This window comes from Acinonyx jubatus, chromosome C1 (genome assembly GCF_027475565.1).
Source record: "Acinonyx jubatus isolate Ajub_Pintada_27869175 chromosome C1, VMU_Ajub_asm_v1.0, whole genome shotgun sequence".
Lineage (NCBI taxonomy): Eukaryota > Metazoa > Chordata > Mammalia > Carnivora > Felidae > Acinonyx > Acinonyx jubatus.
The window spans coordinates 129,702,486-129,720,515 of record NC_069381.1 but is presented as its reverse complement, the minus strand read 5'-3'; the positions used below and the strand labels follow the sequence as shown (position 1 = coordinate 129,720,515).

Below are 18,030 nucleotides of genomic sequence, written 5' to 3'. Positions count from 1 at the left end.
AAATGACTAATGCTCTTATGTGGCCTTTTGAAAATAAAAAGTTAGCACAAAGCCATGATAATGGCTTTTATTTTAATAATTTTATAGTAATGATTTAATCTGCCTAATATGGGAAGGTATGAGTAAAAATGACAGGACTCTTACACCTTCATATACGATCAATATCCTCTCATGGGAATGTGGGTTATTGGCCGCTTATGTAACTGAGGGTGAACATTAGTGCCCTGGCACTCAGTTTTGTGACCAGTTATATCATTTTAAGCTCAGATGCTTTTGAAATAAGTAATAGCAGAAGAGCAAACAGCTGGGGTATCAGCATGCAGAGAGAAAAGGAGCAAAGCTGCGAAATGAATTTACAAATGTTACCGGAGGAACTGAAAATTCTGAGAAGTCCGAGATCCAATGTACTTTAGTAAATACCAGCTATATGAAAAATGTCCACAAGGTACACAACATTATTTTGGACTTACATCTACCACCTCCCACCTCTTAACCTTTCTCCCTTTCTCTTGACATACTAGATAAAACTGTTGACTAATATGATTCACAATCTCTCTGAGGTCATGGAACCTCAGAACACACAATGGAACACACAATGTATTATGTCCTAATGTGCACAGAATCTGTGAACATTGCACATTGAAACTGTGATCATGTATATTCATTAATAACTAGGTAGCAAAATTGTGTGATTTTGATGAATTTCTCTGTGAGAAGATGAGACACCGGGATTACTGTATTTTTTGCAAAAGAGAAGCACATTGTTTTCTTTTTCACTTTAACCAAGCAGGAGGGCTTCTAAGTCCTCACTAGGTTACCTTTGTTCACATTAGCTTGCCATTGTGTTTTTTAAATTCACATTTTAATAGCAGTCATATAAATAATGTAGTAACTGCCAGCAGATTACATTCTTATTCTGTCATTTAAGCAACATGCATTATAATAATAAAATGACTTTTATACAACATGTTTATTCTATTCTTCAAAGCAGGATTTCTTCCACATCTTTCTTAGTGCCTTATGAAGAAGAGGTGGTCAGTATATCTTTTTTTAAGTGATGGGAGAATATGAACAATGAAGTTAAGCCAGAGAGCAACTTTTGTGATTTGGCCACCTTAATGGCACAAGATTTTAAGAAAAAATGTTCAGAGAGGAAAAGGTTTGTGATATTATCTAATATAATGCCAGCATGGAGAAAAGGTAGGACATCCCGAATGTATATATTTTTCCTTTCTGCTAAATTAAGATAGATAGCACTATGTACATATTTAGTCAACATAAAACACAAGCACTCATAGCCACATTTTTATAAGATGGAATATAAAATAAAAAAGTTACTTCATATATATGTATACATACATATACACACATATATATACATACACACACACATATCTATACATACACACACACACACACATATATATATATATATATATATATATACACACACACATACATAAAACCATACATACACACACACATATCTGTATGACACATAAAGAGGATATACCCTAAATATTCAGGAAATACTTTTCATTCCTTTTCCATGTGAGATATACTGGTGGTGGATTTTCTTGCTCTCTGATATTACCAGGTACTGAAGATTCAGGTTTCTCTTCCACATTACCACAATCCACAGGATCATCCGGGACCCTGTCTTTCTTTACTTTAGGGCCTGGAAGTATCATGGGACATTGAAGTTAGATGCCCATGTGGGCAGTTCAGATAAGATTCACCAAAATCTCAGAGCACACATTCCACTTCTCTGGATGATGCATGGTTGCCAGTCAGTAGGATCAGCTGAACAGATGAAGTAGTGATTCAGCACAGGCAACATTGGATGGCAAGGGAAGGTCTATAGGTGTTAGCCCTGCTTTCAAAAGGCTTTTTGATACCGAGAAGAAATGGCAAAGGAAGTGGGTGGAGGAGATCCTCAATGTGGACTCTCTGGTCCATCTAGATGGACAGACCTTATCTCCAGCTCCAGAAACCTCTGAAGGTGTAGGTCACTCACCTCCTTTGCAAGAATCAATAACACTTATTAGATCATCTAGGAAGTTTAGCTAGTTTATTTATTTTCAGTCATCTTTCAAATCTCTTGTTCTGACATCAAGTTAATTTGCTACATTGTTCTTGATTCTTGATTTTTTTCAAGAAAATGTAGTTTATCCAATTTCTTAGTTTTGGCTTTTAGAAATATTTTAAATGTAAACTTCAAAGTTTTTTAAAAGTAAAAACTAAGCATTAAAATAGTATTTACTCATGAATTTTTCAAGTTTTTATTTAAATTCTTTTTTTGAATCTTTTTAATGTTTATTTATTTTTGAGGCAGAGAGAGACAGAGCATGCGCAAGGGAGGGGCAGAGAGAGGGAGACACAGAATCCAAAACAGGCTTGAGGCTCCGCGCGGTCAGCACAAAGCACGACTCGGGGCTCGAACTCATGGACCTTGAGATCATGACCTGAGCCAAAGTCAGATGCCTAATGGACTGAGCCACCCAGGCGCCCTTTTATTTAAATTCTAGTTAACATCCAGTTTAGTATCAGTTTCAGGTGTAGAATTTAGTGACTTATCACTTACATACAATGCTCATCAAAACAAGTGCCCTCATTAACTCATCACTTATTTAACCCATCCTTGCCTACCTCCCCTCTAGTAACCCTGTTTGTTCTCTGTAGTTAAAAGTCGGTCTCCTGGTTTGCCTCTCTTTCTTTCTTTTTTCATCCATATGTTCATCTGTTTTGTTTCTTAAATTCCACATATGAGTGAAATCATATGGTATTTATCTTTTCTGAGTTATTTCGCTTAGCGTAATACTCTTTGGCTCCATCCATGTTGCCATATGTATGCCTTTGACAGAGAGAAAGTCAGTTGCAAGGAAGTAAAGACATAATAATATTTTATGTGTAACCTCACATAGGCACCATGCTTGTGCTGGAAATTCAATGCAGAACAGGACACTGAAGGTCCCCGCCCTCAAGAGCTTCTAGTCTAGTAAAAGAGGACATGGGCTAAGACTTTAAGAATATTTTTTATTGGGTGGGGGGCGCCAGGGTGGCTCAGTCAATTAAGCATCTGACTTCTGCCCAGATCATCATCTCGTGGTTTGTGAATTCAAGCCCCAAGCAGGGCTCTGTGCTGACAACTCAGAGCCTGGAGCCTGTTTCTGACGCTCTGTCTCCCGGTCTCTCTGCCCCTACCTGCTCATGCTCTGTCCTCTCAAAAATAAAAATAAACATTAAAAAAAATAATTTTCTGTGATCCCTAAAATATTTCGAGTGAGAGAATAAAATCACCATAATGTCACTAGGTCCAGCTGTGATGTTTACCATAGAAGTTAATAGAGTTTAATGGCTACTTAGAATACTAGAAAGTTTTATTCTGATTAGCTCATCCTTTGACATCCAGATGTTAAAACAGTTTTGTTCTCTTTTAAAGGGAATCATAAAGACACCTAAAAGGAAAACATTTTTTATTCAAAAAAAATCTGTCTTTAGATCTGCCACGTTAAGAACTTTTTTTTTAATTGCCATTGGTTATTAAGAATAAAGCCTTGATGAACTTATGAAATCTTGGGAAGGCTAATTTGCCTCTCTACTATCAGTCATTGTTCCAAGATTTAAATTTCATAAAAAGAACAGCCGTCTGCAAAACTCTTTGCTACTTAGATTACAGAGTTTTAGTATCCATTTGAGCACTGCAATTTGTGGATAGCATAGATGACAAATTGTAATTTTGTCTTTTCTGTGAAGTTTTACACTGAAGACTCTTGAATGGTTTAAAGTGTCACATTAAAACATTCTTGGCAAGTGTGAATGCATGACTATATATTTATATACTGCATTAACAAAAAGAGTAGCATCAAATACAAGTTCCATCCGTAACATGTGGCTAATAATTCATGGTCAGCAAAAATAGGAGATAGTGTTTAGAAAATGTGTGGAACATTTTTTTTCATTAATTAATTATTTTATTCATACAACAAATACTTAGTAAATTTCTATATTGTGTCAGTCTCTCTCTTATGGGACCTGGGGGTAAAGCAATGTATAACTTCCTGCTGTATTGAAGCTCACATTATAGTGCAAGAGACAGATAATAAACTGAATTAAATACGTTCATCAAATTGTTACAAATTTTTTGAAGCAAAAGACACAGGACAAAGGAACGATCTATACAGAGTAAATGGTAATATTTTAAACACAGTGGTCAGTGAAATATTCTTGAAGGATGTAACATCTAAGCAGAAGTCTCCAGGGTATGAGGAGAGCTGAGGAATGAGTGTTCAAGAAAGAGGGATGGCCTTAAGTGCAAAGGCCCTGAGATCGAAGAATGCTTGAGAAACCAAAATAAAGCAAGAAAACCAACAGAGCCGGAAAGAGCAAGGGGGGAGTAAGAGTTGATTAGGTCAGAGTTATTACTGGAGGCCATACCATCCTGGATCTTGCCATCATAGGAAGGGCTTTATGTTTATTCTAAATAAAATTAGAAGCTTCTGTAGGGCTTGGGGAAGTATGAAATCATCTGACCTTGTTTTAGATTATTCTGCTTTCTAGACTAAAGAAAAGGAAAGTAGAATTGCTATACTACTTTTTAGAATTACTGTAGCTCAGGGTATCACCCTGCATAAATTTAAGAATGCAGTAAGCACTGTGAAAATACTGAAATAAAGCATTTTCTTTAGAATTTGTCTATCAAAATGAAGCTCATGAGCTATTAGTGCCATTTAACCAAACCAGCATAATTATTTATGAACAGTGAGCCTAGTATTTGTATTATAGCAGAAGTTCTAGAGAAAGATTCCTTAGGATCCTGCAGTGTCTCAAAAATGTTCCACCGTGGCCAAAAAATACAAGATAAAAAATGATTATTATTTTTAGTAAATAATTATTAAAGTTGCAATTCATAATATTTTCCTCTAAGATGTTTTGGACAATAATAAGGAATGATCAGGAGAAAACATAAGAGTTTATTTTTCCTTATTGGGGAAAATATTTAGATTCAAAACACCTAATCAAAGGATATAGTATACTTTGACATATATAGGGGCGCCTGGGTGGCTCAGCTGGTTGAGCGTCCGACTTTGGCTCAGGTCATGATCTCACAGCTCGTGAGTTTGAGCCCCGCGTCAGGCTGTGTACTGACAGCTCGGAGCCTGGAGCCTGCTTCAGATTCTGTGTCTCCCTCTCTCTCTGCCCCAACCTACTCGCATTCTGTCTCTGTCTCTCTCAAAAATAAAATAAAAACATTCTTTTTTTAATATATGATTATTTTATCAGAGAATTTCATCTTTTCATACTTCACCAGGTGCCACTCTCCATTGAAGATAACCACACGTTAAATCATCATTCATGGGGTTTAAATCCCAGCCTTACCCTTCAATTACCTGACCTGTGTATGGCTCCTCATCCTTAAATTGGAGATAACAATTCCACCTACTTACATAGTGGTCATGACAATAAAGTGAGTTAGAGCATGTCCCTCCAGAAATACTAGCTCATGCTTATAACCACTAGGCATATCACAGTGCTTTAGAGAGAATTAATATGATTCACTTTGTAGTCTGAATTCTGTTGTATTTACATTAGAGCATGACACACAATATAATTACAAACAAAGTGAAAGGAAAATAAAACTGTCTTTGAGACATTCAGGAAGATTCACTATCGGCTCTGAGATATTATAACTGTAATGCATAGCAAACTTCTTTTGAAGTCTTTTAAAGTTATAAACTAATGTTTGAATACATCACTCCACATACAAGGCAGGTATCTGTGGCTGCATTTATGACTTCTTGTCCAGAAGAGTAAGCCAAATGCTAATGTTTCATTTTTAATTTTTTTAAGTTTATTCATTTTGAGAGAGAGAAAAAGCACAAGTGGGGGGCAAGGAGAGGGGGAGAGAGAGAAAGAAAGAGAGAGAATGAATCCCAAGCAGGCTCTGTACCACTAACACAGAGCCTAATGTGGGGCTCAAACCCACAAGCACAAGATCATGACCTGAGCTGAAGTTGGACACTTAACCAACTAGGCCACCTATGTGCCCCCACATGCTAATGTTTTGATCATAAATAATTGAGGATTAACATTAGAAGTTTTGTGTTAGATGATTTTTGTGAGCACTCTTTCAGTATGGTCAAATTTTACTGGATCTTAGATTGATATATTTAATTGGATTTTTAGAAGGTCCCAGTGTCAAAGGGTTGCTGGGATTTACACGTTTAATAAAACCCCTACTGGGTCATTCAACAGCAGCTAAAGGGTGAAGAAGAGGAAGCAACACCATGTCTGTCTTCTCTGTGAGGCTGCAGCAGGTGCTGGTGTCTAGGAAGGTCTACAGCAGTGGCACCTGTTGTTGGATCTACACTCAATTGCCAGTGAGAAGGAGAACTGAAATGATAGAAAACAAATTGAGGAAAAGATTTGGATTCCGAAATAACCTCACGTAGAAGCAGAAGTGCTTTTGAACTAAAGATATAGCTTGAAAGCAACTTGGCATGTTTAACAGCTTACATCATCTTTTTATGTGTGGAAATTTCTGAAGAAAAATTGTATTAGTTCTGAAGAAAAATCTCTAAACACATTCAAATCTAGAATCAGAAATTACATACTCCCAAGACCTCCTCTTGATGTGGGCCATTGGAAGGAGATTTAGAGTTATTGAAATTACCATTTATGTTGACAGAAACTTGAACAGTGGGAGATAAACCACAAAGTTAAAGAACTCATTTCAGGCTGGAACACTCATCCATCGTCTCTTTAACAGCAATTTGTCCCTCACTACTTTCTTTCCAGAGCATCATTTCTTTGTATCTGTTCTTAGAGCCTCGGTGCCACTGGCTACCAAATTAGCTTCAATTCTGTCCCTAAGATGATCTCTGGTCACTCTCATATCTACTTTACCTCTCTAATAGGAATTCTGTAACTTTACAGTTGTTTCTGAGGAAAATTCCACTTTTTATCCAAAGCCATTATTAAATAAAAGAAGCTGTTTGTGAGCCAGATCCAAAGTTGAGTTCTTATTTTTCCATAAGACTTTTGGTTCTGTTCATTCCTTGGATTATTTTCTCAGCCAAGTGGCTTTAGATTTCAGCAAGCAATATCAGAGTCATGTTGAGTCTTTTCCACCAAATTAATAAAATGCTTTTTGTCTAGAATGCTGAAGAGAAGTAGGCTGTGTTTATAGCTAATATATTAATTTCCAGACTTCAAGGAACTTTAGCTTCTTAAGCTGAACTCATTAGAAAAATAATGTGCAAGGTTGTTTGTTTTACAGTAATTATTTCTAATCGAACACATAATTAATGATATTTCCAGTTACCTTAACTTTCTTTAGAGAATTTTATGTATAAGAGCATTATTACAGGGGCATCTGGGTGGCTCAGTTGGTTAAGCGTCTGACTTTGGCTCAGGTCATGATCTCATGGTTTGTGAGTTTGAGTCCCACATTGGGCTCTGTGCTAACAGCTCAGAGCCTGGAACCTGCTTCCAATTCTGTGTCTCCCTTTCTCTCTGCCTCTCTCTCTCAAACCCCCCTCTCTCTCTCTGCCTCTCTCTCTCAAAAATAAACAAATGTAAAAAATTAAAAAGAGCATTATTATAACTGATGGAGGAGAATGAAAATAAGTAGGCACAATATAGTGATTGGTATACGTATACTATATATGATTGGTATACATATGTAATAGATATATATCACTACATATATAACGTGATATATATCATGGCTCCTAAAGGATAGGCATTGGGATTTATACTGTGACTTTATTACCTTACAACACGACTTGAATATAGAAAATACTAACACATCTATAACGAGTAGTTAAATGCATGAATATATTTTCTATCTATAAAGGAACAGTATAATGGAAATTGTGTTTTTTCTTTCCAACAGTGACCTCAAATTATTTAGCCATGCTTTATGCAGCACGTTTGAGAATTGCTTTCATGAAAGCATTAACTGATGAATGTCCGCTGACCTGGAATTAATGCTTATTATTGAATTAACTGTATATTGTGTGCCATGCTACTGTACATAATCGGCCAAAGATATTGATTCTTCCATGCTAAGGGTTCAAGAAGCTTTATACAAGAATCAATATTGATTTTTGCAGGTGCAATCTAGAGCAAATTTCTTGATTGTGAAAGACTATTTTTCAAAGTGGCTCACAAAGCTCCTAGTTTCATCTAATATATTGGCTGCAATAATCTCAGCTCAGAACCAGTTATTTGCAGAATATTGGCTGCCAGAGGTTGTTGCCTCTAACAGTGGGTCTCCATTGATCTCAGTTCTGTTTAAAATACTTGTGAACTGGAAATTTATTTATACTTTCAATACCCTCAGATAAATGGCCAGGTTGGAAAGATAGTGTAGATTACTAAGAATTACCTAAAATAGATTCAGGGAGAAGAGGATTGACCATGATTTGCCAGATATATGGCGCTCAACATGTCATTTCATTATCAAATACAGGAATGGATCCTGCTAAATTACTAATCAAGTGTCTTAACTGTCTTTACATATACATAATTATTAATTAAAATATAAAATAAATTATATTTATATAATTCCAGACAACAAAAATATGCAACTCATCATTCCTTAATTATTCCTTAATTATATTAAGAATATGTACCATATTCTTCATCATGACTAGTAACTTGCCCAATAGAGTTCCCATCTGTTGTAAGAAAGGTTTAGAACGTATCTAATATAGAATATAAAACTTAGACTATAGATGGCAAAGTGTGCCATTCTGGCCAATGGAAAAATTTACTTCTTCTAGTGTCTTTATAATGAAATTCAATTACCTCAGCTCTAAAGTTATTATAAGCCATATCCAAAAAACAGAATTGTAATTAGTATCTATGTTACATCAAAATAAAAGTGGGTAATCAATGAATAGTAATAATAATAACAATAATGTAATAAAGGATATTTTAAAATTGGATTCCTAATGCAGTGGAATTGTTCTGATACCAAGCTCTTCACTAATTTCTCTTTATTTATAGGAAACCCTAGACAATTCACATATTCTTCTTTTTGGGTATAATAATAATTATCTTCCTTTTGTGTTTTTAACATGTGCCAGACATTTTCCTAAAAGCTCCACATAGCATTTAATCTGCACAGTAACTATAAAATATATCTTCTGAAGACAACTGAGGTTCCAAGAGATGATAGGTTCCAGCTTATGTAGGAAATTGTAAACCGGAACTCAAAATTGATCTTTCACCCTTTTTTTAATAGAACGTATCTTCTTTAATACTTATTTATTTTGAGGAGGGGGAGGGGCAGGGAGAGAGAGGGGGAGAGAATCACAAGCAGGTTCCATACTGTCAACACAGAGCCCCATGCTGGGCTTGACCTGACGAACAATAGATCATGACCTGAGCCAAAATCCAGAGTCGGAGGAGGCTCAACCAACTGAGCCATCCAGTTGCCCCTAAGAACTTATTTTTTTATAACACTTTTAGATTTACTGAAACATTGAGACAATAAGGGATTTCTCATATATCCCACACCTAGTTTTCTTTGTTACTAATATATAAAATATTTGTTATAATTAATAAACCATATTGATACATCATTATTAACCAAAGTCCACAGTTTGCTTAGATTTCTATAGTTTTTACTTAATGTACATTTTAATTATTTTTGTTGCTGGATCTCATTTGGGAAATCACTTTACATTTAGTTGTCTGTTGTTCTTTGGACTTTTCTTGTCTGTGGCAGTTTCTCAGATATATCTTGTTTTTGATGACCTAGATGGTTTTGAGGGGTACTGGCCAGGTATTTTGTAGAATGTCCCTCAAGTGGGATTTGTCTGACTGTTTTTTTTTCCCCTCTGGAGTTACTGGTAATTCAGAAGACCACAGATGTAGAGTGTCAGTTTAATCATATCCTATCAGGCATATATACTATCAATATGAGTTTTAACTGTTAATATTATCCTTGATTACTTGGCTTGAATAATGTTTGTCAAGTTTCCCCACTGGAAAATCACTGTTTTTACTCCTTCTCTTTATCTACACTTTGGACAGAAGTCACTATGCAGAGTCTAATCTAAGAAATGAGGAGTTCGTTCCCTTTTCTTGAGGGGGTATTTATATAAACTAGTAGGAATACTTCCACATGGGAGAATATTTATGTTGGCTGTAGATTTATTGAGGATGTATTTTATCTAATTGAGGGCTTTTCTTTCTATTTTTAGTTTGCTGAGGCGTTTTATCATGAATGGGTGTTGGATTTTGCCAAATGCTTTTTCTGCATCAATGGGTGCAGACTATAAAAGTCAGCTGATGTGGTGGATTACGTTAATTGATTTAAAAATGTTGAACCAGGATTGAATGGCAGGAATAAATCCCACTTGGTTGTAGTGTGTAATTCTTTTTATACATTGTTATGTTTGATTTGGTAATATTTTGTTGAGGATTTTTATTACATGTATGTTCATGAGAAATATATATCTGTAGTATTGTTTTATCTTGTAATACCTTATCCAGTTTTGGTGTTAAGGTAACACTGGCTTCATACAATAGATTATGAGTAGTGTTCCCTCTGCTTCTATTTTCTGGAAGAGATTGTAGAGATTTGGTAAAAATTTATTTTTTTAATATTTAGTAAAATTCACAGGTGAAACCATCTGGGCCTGGTGCTTTCTTCTTTGGAAGATTTTTGCTGATTCATCTTCTTTGGTAGATTACTGATTTTGTGTGTGTGTGAATTTTAGTGGTTTGTATTTTTCAAAGAATTGTTATTTTCATCTAAATTATCAAATTTTGTCCTCTTATTATAATGAAACATTTTACATGATTCCATTTTTCTCCTATCTCAGCATATTAATGATACTTCTTTTTATATTTTCTGTTGTTTTCTTATAGTTTGCAATATGTGTTTACAAGCAATCTAAGTCCACTCTCAAATACACTATACTGCTCCATTGGTATAATGCAAGTTTCTCTTTTTTTCTTTTTTTAAAAATAAAAAAAAATTATTTTAAGGAGAGAGAGAGACTGCAAGCAAGTTAGGAAGAGGGGCACAGGATGAGGAGAGAGAGAATCTTAAGCAGGCTGCACACTCATTGGGGAACCTGAGCTGGGTTTGATCTCCCAACCCTTGGATCTTAACCTGAGTCAAAATCAAGAGCCCAACACTCAAATTGCCCCTCAGTTCTTCAATATTCTATTAAATTTGGACTTTTTTAATTAGCTTGGGAAGTTTCTAATGACATGTCTTCTAGCTCCTTGATTCTTTCCTCAGATATATCTAGTCTATTGATGAGCCCATCAGATGAAGTCTTTATTTCCATTACAGTATTTTTTTATTTCTACATTTATTTTTGATTCTTACAGTTTTTATGTCTCTGTTTGCATTACCCATCTGTTTTTCAGGTTGTCTATTTTTTTTTCATTATGCTCTTAATTTATTAATTATTATTATTGTAAATTTCCAGTCTGATAATTCCCAATTCTCTGCCATATCTTATTTTGTTTGTCATGTGTGCTCTGTTTCTTCAGACTGTATTTTTCCTTGTCTTCTAGCATGTGTTGCAAATTTTATTGAAAGCTGAATATAGTGTATCAGGTAATAGGAACTTACCTGAATAGGCCTTTAGCATGAGGTTTTATTAATTTGGTAAGAAGTCAAGCTGTGTGCACTGTTGGATGTAGCTTTAGGTGTCTTGAGGCTTCTGTTTCTTCTAGGGTCCTTGTTTTTGTCTTTTCTGTTTTCTTTGGTTTTCCCTAATAACTCCTTCTTAAACAAAGTCTAAGACTAGCAGCTCTTTCAGATGTAATCCACTGCTCTTATACCTGAGCTCCATTGATGTAATTGTGAAGTTTGGGGAAAGGGCAAACCTTCTATAATCCTATGGTTCTGATTCAGTCTTTCACGGGTCTCTGTCCCTGGGCTATGACCTTCACAAGGGTTCCTCAACTTCATTCACCCCACCCATTCTGAGGTGAGCTAGGAAGCCTAAGGGAGATAGAGTTGGGTAATTTCTCTTTTCCCACATTGGATAAAGTCTCTAGAGAGTTCTTTTCTCTCTCTGAATGAGTCTTTATAATTGAGGATTCTCTGAGCATATTTGTCTTTAATATTTTAAATTTATTTTGAGAGAAAGAGCAAGCAGGGCAGAGAGAGAGAGGGGGGGGGGGGAGAGAGAGAGAGAGAGAGAGAGAGAGAGAGAGAACGAATGAACACCAAGCAAGCTCCACACTTGGTGCAGAGCCTGAGCCAGGGTTCGATCCCATGAACTGTGAGATGATGACCTGAGCTAAAACCAAGAGCTGGAAACTTAACCAACTGAATCACCCAGGTGCCTATCTTTGAGCATATTTTAAATGATTACCTTTCTTGGGGCACCTGGGTGGCTCAGTCAGTTAAGCGTCCAACTTTGGCTCAGGTCATGATCTCATGGTTTGTGGGTTCAAGCCCTGCATTGGGTTCTGTGCTGACAGCTCAGAGCCTACTTCGGGTTCTGTCTCCATCTCTCTCTGCCCCTTTCCTGCTCATGCTTTGTCTGTCTGTCTGTCTCTTTCTCTTAAATATAAATAAAACATTAAAATTAAAAAAATAAAATAAATAAATGGTTACCTCTCTCAACCCCTACCACCACCACTGTCAGAGATATGAAGGTTTGCCTTGGTCCTTTACCATGAGAATATGCTAGGGTTCCAAGGAGTAAAACCCACAGAGGTGAAGATGTCCCCCAAGGCTGCAGGTTGCAGGAATTTCTCATTCTTACTATAATCTACATTCCAAGTTCAGCAATTCATCAAAGTTACTGTTAAGTACTCCTACCAGTTTATGGCTCCTGTAGCTTGTGTTCCTGTTAACCTGAGCTCAGCTCTGCGTATCTATATTTTCCTTTCTCTCCAGGTTTCAGGGTTGTGGCTTGCCCTGTGATCTCTGTTTTATGATTGGTGCAAGAGAAGTGGTTGATTTTCAGTTTGTTCAGCTTTTATTGTACAGAAGTGAGTGATACCTTTCAAGCACTATATATACTGGGACTGAAACTAGAAGTCTAATCCTTTATTCCTATTCACTGTGCTCTCCTAGAGTGTTTCACAAACTTCATCATACACCAGAATTTCCTAGAGGACTTGTTAAAACTGAGTTTTAACTACTTTCAAAGTTTTTAATTAATTAGGTTTAGTATAAGGCCTGAGGATTTGCATTTCTTAGAGGTTCCCAGTTAATGCTGATCCATGAACTGCACTTTGAGAACCATTGCTGTACTATTTTAGTAGCTGATCTTAATTGAATTCTAGTGATATGAGTCAAATAACCAGGAAAATGGATGGCCCAACCAACCTGCTTCCTGAGTTTGACTATGCTGTGATTACTGTGTTGAAATCATCCCTATTCATTTGCTATCCTTGCCACATTTCCTATTATTGTGGGTTTTTTTTTCCTGAAGAGAGTTTTAATGTTGCCAGTGTTTGTTTTTTCTGTATATTACCTTACTGAGTTTTTGTTATGTAAAAATATTAATTGTATAAACAAAATCCACTTCTCAGAGAAGGGTTTGTAGTAAGTCTCAATCTCGTTTCAGAGAAGTAATATAGCATATAATTTTTCTACCTAGAAAATATGTGTGAATGTGTTTATGTAGTCCTGAAATATGTTTTTTTAAACTAAGGATGACATAAAACTTTGTTTTCTATTAGTATCCATAGTCTGTCTTATTATTCAGACAATTATATAGTACTCCATTTTATGAATGCGTCATAATTTGATTAACATTTTTATACATGAAACTTAGGCGATTTAAAATGCTTTCTACAAAACAATGTAGTACTTGACCTTTGTATATGTAAGTGCTTCTGTTCCTATAATAGTGTTATTGTGATATAAATTCCTAGAAATAGAATTTTTGAGTCAGAAGGCATACACAATTATCTTTACTAATTAACAATATAAATTGTAGTATGAGAATAACACCAATTTTCTTTATTATTGCCAACACATAATATTATCAAATTTTTGAACTTTGCAAATTTGGAGATTTATTGTATGAGTAAATATAGCCAAAGAGTTTGGATAGCTCTAATCTTTAAGTCTGAAGTCTTACATTTTACTTTCTGTCTCTGTGTTTTACTTTTCTCCCTCCCTTTCTCAATATTTCTATCAATATCTATCCCTCTAAACTCCTCTCTCAGTGTGTTTCTCAATCCCCATCCTTGATAATATATGGAGAGAACACTTGGTTGTGAATGTAACACTTTATCTGATCTTTATTAGTGGCCTGCATCTCACTGTTTTAGAGAGAACTTGATGACAAGTGCTTATGAATGACTTGGTGCCTTTGTCTTCTGTTTTGGTAAGGTGATACTTTGTTGCTGTTGCTTAAAACTGTTCACTTTGGCACTCTTATCCCTGAGAGGCACCAATTAATGTCTCTCTATTAATTTACATTTCAGACCTCAGGCCAAAAAGCTTACTTTATCAAAGTTGTTTTTCTTTCTGCTTGTTTGCTATCCACTTTCAGTCTAATTTCATTATTTATCTTGTAGAATTTTGTTGAAAGTGGCAAAGAACATCTCATACACATCAACTTCATGAAATTTTTCTAATGTAGAAAAATTAATCTATAGCTGTGCTTGGCAGGTGGTTTGTTTTCTATATTTATAATTACTTAAATTGGTAATTTTTTTTCCTGTAATATTTGAGTCTTTGCCACCTGTAGCTTGATTGCCTTCACTAAGCCAGTGTCACATTTTAAGTTGTATTATTGAAGCACATTGATCCAAAAAAGCACCTGCAACTCATTTTCATATCTGTACTTTAGATTGGCCACAGGGATTGCTTGTGCTTTTTTCATGGAGTGGTGGGATCTGCTGAGCCCCTTAGTTTCACACTGTCTTGTGGATCTGCAGTATTTGGCTGTTCTTTAGATGCTACAGATTAAAAGTGGAAACTGGGTCAAGAATGATACCCATACATTAGCCCATTTTAAATTGTGGTTTTCATAGTTTCTTATTGATTTCTGAGAAATATGTAAATATTTTATATATTGATCTTTTGTTAAATTTTTAAAAGCATATTTTTCTCAATATGTTATCTTCTAATTTTCTCTATTGACTTTATTCATAACACAAGTGTTTTTTGAATATATTTTTAATATTGGGATGCCCAGGGGATTCCGTCGGTTGGGCATGACTATGTTTTTCCTGGCTTGTTCATTTCTTTTTAGCACCAAACAATATTCCATTGTCTGGATGTACCACAGTCTGTCTATCCACCAACTAAAGGATGTCTTGGTTGCTTCTACATTTTGGCAATTATGAATAAAGCAGCTGTGGACATCTGTGTGCAGGTTTTTTTGTAGGCAGAAGTTTTTACTTACTTTGAGGAAATACTCAGGAGTGCATTCGTTGAGTCAAAAAGTAAGAGTATGCATAATTTTGTAACGTACTGCCAAACTGTCTTCCAAAGTTGCTGTACCATTTTGCATTTCTAGAAGTAATGAATGAGAGTTCCTGTTCCTTCATATTGTCACCAACATTTGGTGTTGTGAGTAGTCTGGATTATGACGATTCTAATACATCTATAGTGGTACCTTATTGTTGCAATTTGAAATTCCTTGAGGTGCCTGGATGGTTCAGTTGGTTAAGCGTCCGATTTGGGCTCAGGTCATGATCTTACACTTTGTGAGTTGGAGCCCTGTGTTGGTCTCTGTGCTAGCAGCTCAGAGCCTGGAACCTGCTGTGGAATCTATGTCTCCCTCTCTCTCTGCCCCTCCCCTGCTCATGCTCTGTTTCTTTCTGTCTTTCAAATGTCTTTCAAATAAATAAATGTAGAAAAATTTTAATTTGAAATTCCTTAATGACATATGGTGTCGAACATCTTTTTATATGCATTTGGCATCTGTTGATCTTTGTTGAGATGTTTGTTCACATCTTCTGCCTACTTTTCAAGTAGGTTGTTCATTTTCTTATGTTCAGTGTAAAAATTCTTTGGTTTTTTTTCATTTTCTTTCTTTCTTTCTTTCTTTTTTTTTTTTTTTTTTTTTTTTTTGAGAGACAGAGAGAAAAAGAATCAGTGAGGGAGGTGGAGAGGGAGAGGGAGAAGGAGATAATCTTAAGCAGGCTCCAAGCTCAGCTCAGAGCTCTGTCTGGAAGGTGAGATCATGTGTCAGACACTTAACTGCTTAACCAACTGAGCCACCCAGGTGCCCCTAAGACTTCGACGTTTATTTTAGAAAACAACCTTTTTTGTGATATGTCTTTTCTAAATATTTTCTCCCAGTTTGTGACTTGTCTTCTCCTTCTCTTGACATTGTCTTTTGTAGAGCAGACATTTTTAAATTTTAATGAGGTCCAATTGTACCAATTATTTCCTTCTTGAACATGACTCTGATATGTTTTTCCCATCACTTTTAAAAACTGTTATTTTTCCTTTTGTCTTACAGTTTATATTGTATCCAGCTCCAGAATATATCCAGTATCAAACCTTTTCTCACTAACTTCATTGACTACAAACTAGTCCAGGCATTACTGTCTGACTCAGGTTATTGCAGTTGCTTTCTAGCTGATCTGCTTCTACCTTTTCCTCAAACAGGCAAGTTGTTAAAACCACACAGGTCACAACCACTAACGTTTCAGCTCAAAACCCTCCAGTGGCTTCTCATGTTATGTATATAAGACCCTGCAAAATCCCATCTCTGTCCAGTCTCATGTCCTGTTACTTTCCCCATGCTCTCTTTTCTGGCACTTGACCTCCCTAAATAACTTAGGGAGAATAGGGTGAATACCCTAAATAACTTTCATTTCAGGGCATAGGCATGTCCTGTTTCTTCTATCTAGAATGTTCTTCCTTAAGAACTCATAATTTGCCCCACCTATCTTCAGATCACCTCCACAAACAAGCCTTTTATGATCATCCCATTTAGAAAAGTACCCTTTGGAATCAATATTTCTTAGAACTTTTTTGTTATTAACATAGTATATATTTGTCTATCTCCTCCATATAGAATATAAACCTCATGGAAACAAAGATTTGGTCTCTTCATTCTTATATCCCCAGTGTATATCTGGCAGGTGGGAACACTCCTCTGAGATAAGCATCTCATAAATATTTTGAAGAATTTTAATCTTGGATGGGGATGGGAGCATGTTGAGACAGGTTTACTGGGTAAATCATATTTGAAGAGTGGTGTCACATTTGATGCTTAAAACAAAAGCAAAAACAAAAATAGTTATATAATTGCTGAATATTAGGTCCAAACAGGTAAATGGCACTGCAGTTCCAAGACACTGTTAATTGATAAATGTTTGATTTATAACGTGAAGGGGAATGGTTTGCATGAAATAACTTCCAGGGTTCAAAAGTAAGTCTTGACAATGTAGTCTATACAGCCTGTTTACCTTGGGTTAGAACTAAAAGTTTAAATCTTGAAGACACTGATATCTCTCTAGGAATTTGGCATAAATCCCCCTGGTTTTAAGAAGACTTAAAGTTGAACCTGAAATTTATTTCTTCTTGACAGAAACCAACATCTGTAATGGGTTCAATCATAGCTAAGTCCAGTGGGCTGAGAATTGCATTTGTTATATTTCCAAGTTAGCTTTCAGAGTCAAGAGGCTTTGTCAAGAGGCTTTGACATTTGTTAGTTTCTAAAATTAGGGAAAAGATGTAGTATTACATTTTTTAAGAAAACAAAGCAAAAACAGGTTTTTAGCTGGAAATAAAACCATAGGTTCTTTGTAGTAATATAATATAAAATTACATTGTGTAACATAAAATATTGTGTGTAAATTTGGACTTCTTTTTTAGATGACTGGATTTTTGCTGAGCAGTATGCTTTTCATACTGCTTGCCTTGATAAATATTTGTTCATTTTTTAATCTAGTATCCTGGAAAAAAAGGGAAATAAGCCTCTGTGTCATGCTCTTAAAACAAAGTCTAAGGTTTTTCTCATTCTAGTCTTAATTTTCCTCAAGGAGATCAATTTTATTGCTCAGAGTCCTTTATTCAATTTTATTGAAATTAATTATTGTAAACTGTAGATATTTTAAGGT

The 18,030-nt window shown here is 35.5% G+C and overlaps 1 protein-coding gene across 3 annotated transcripts in view; it reads left to right on the top strand.

Moving 5' to 3' along the window:
- The window catches only part of LRP1B (LDL receptor related protein 1B), a 1,862,224-nt gene that overhangs the window by 1,474,741 nt on the left and 369,453 nt on the right, over positions 1-18,030 (top strand). The window lies entirely within an intron of this gene.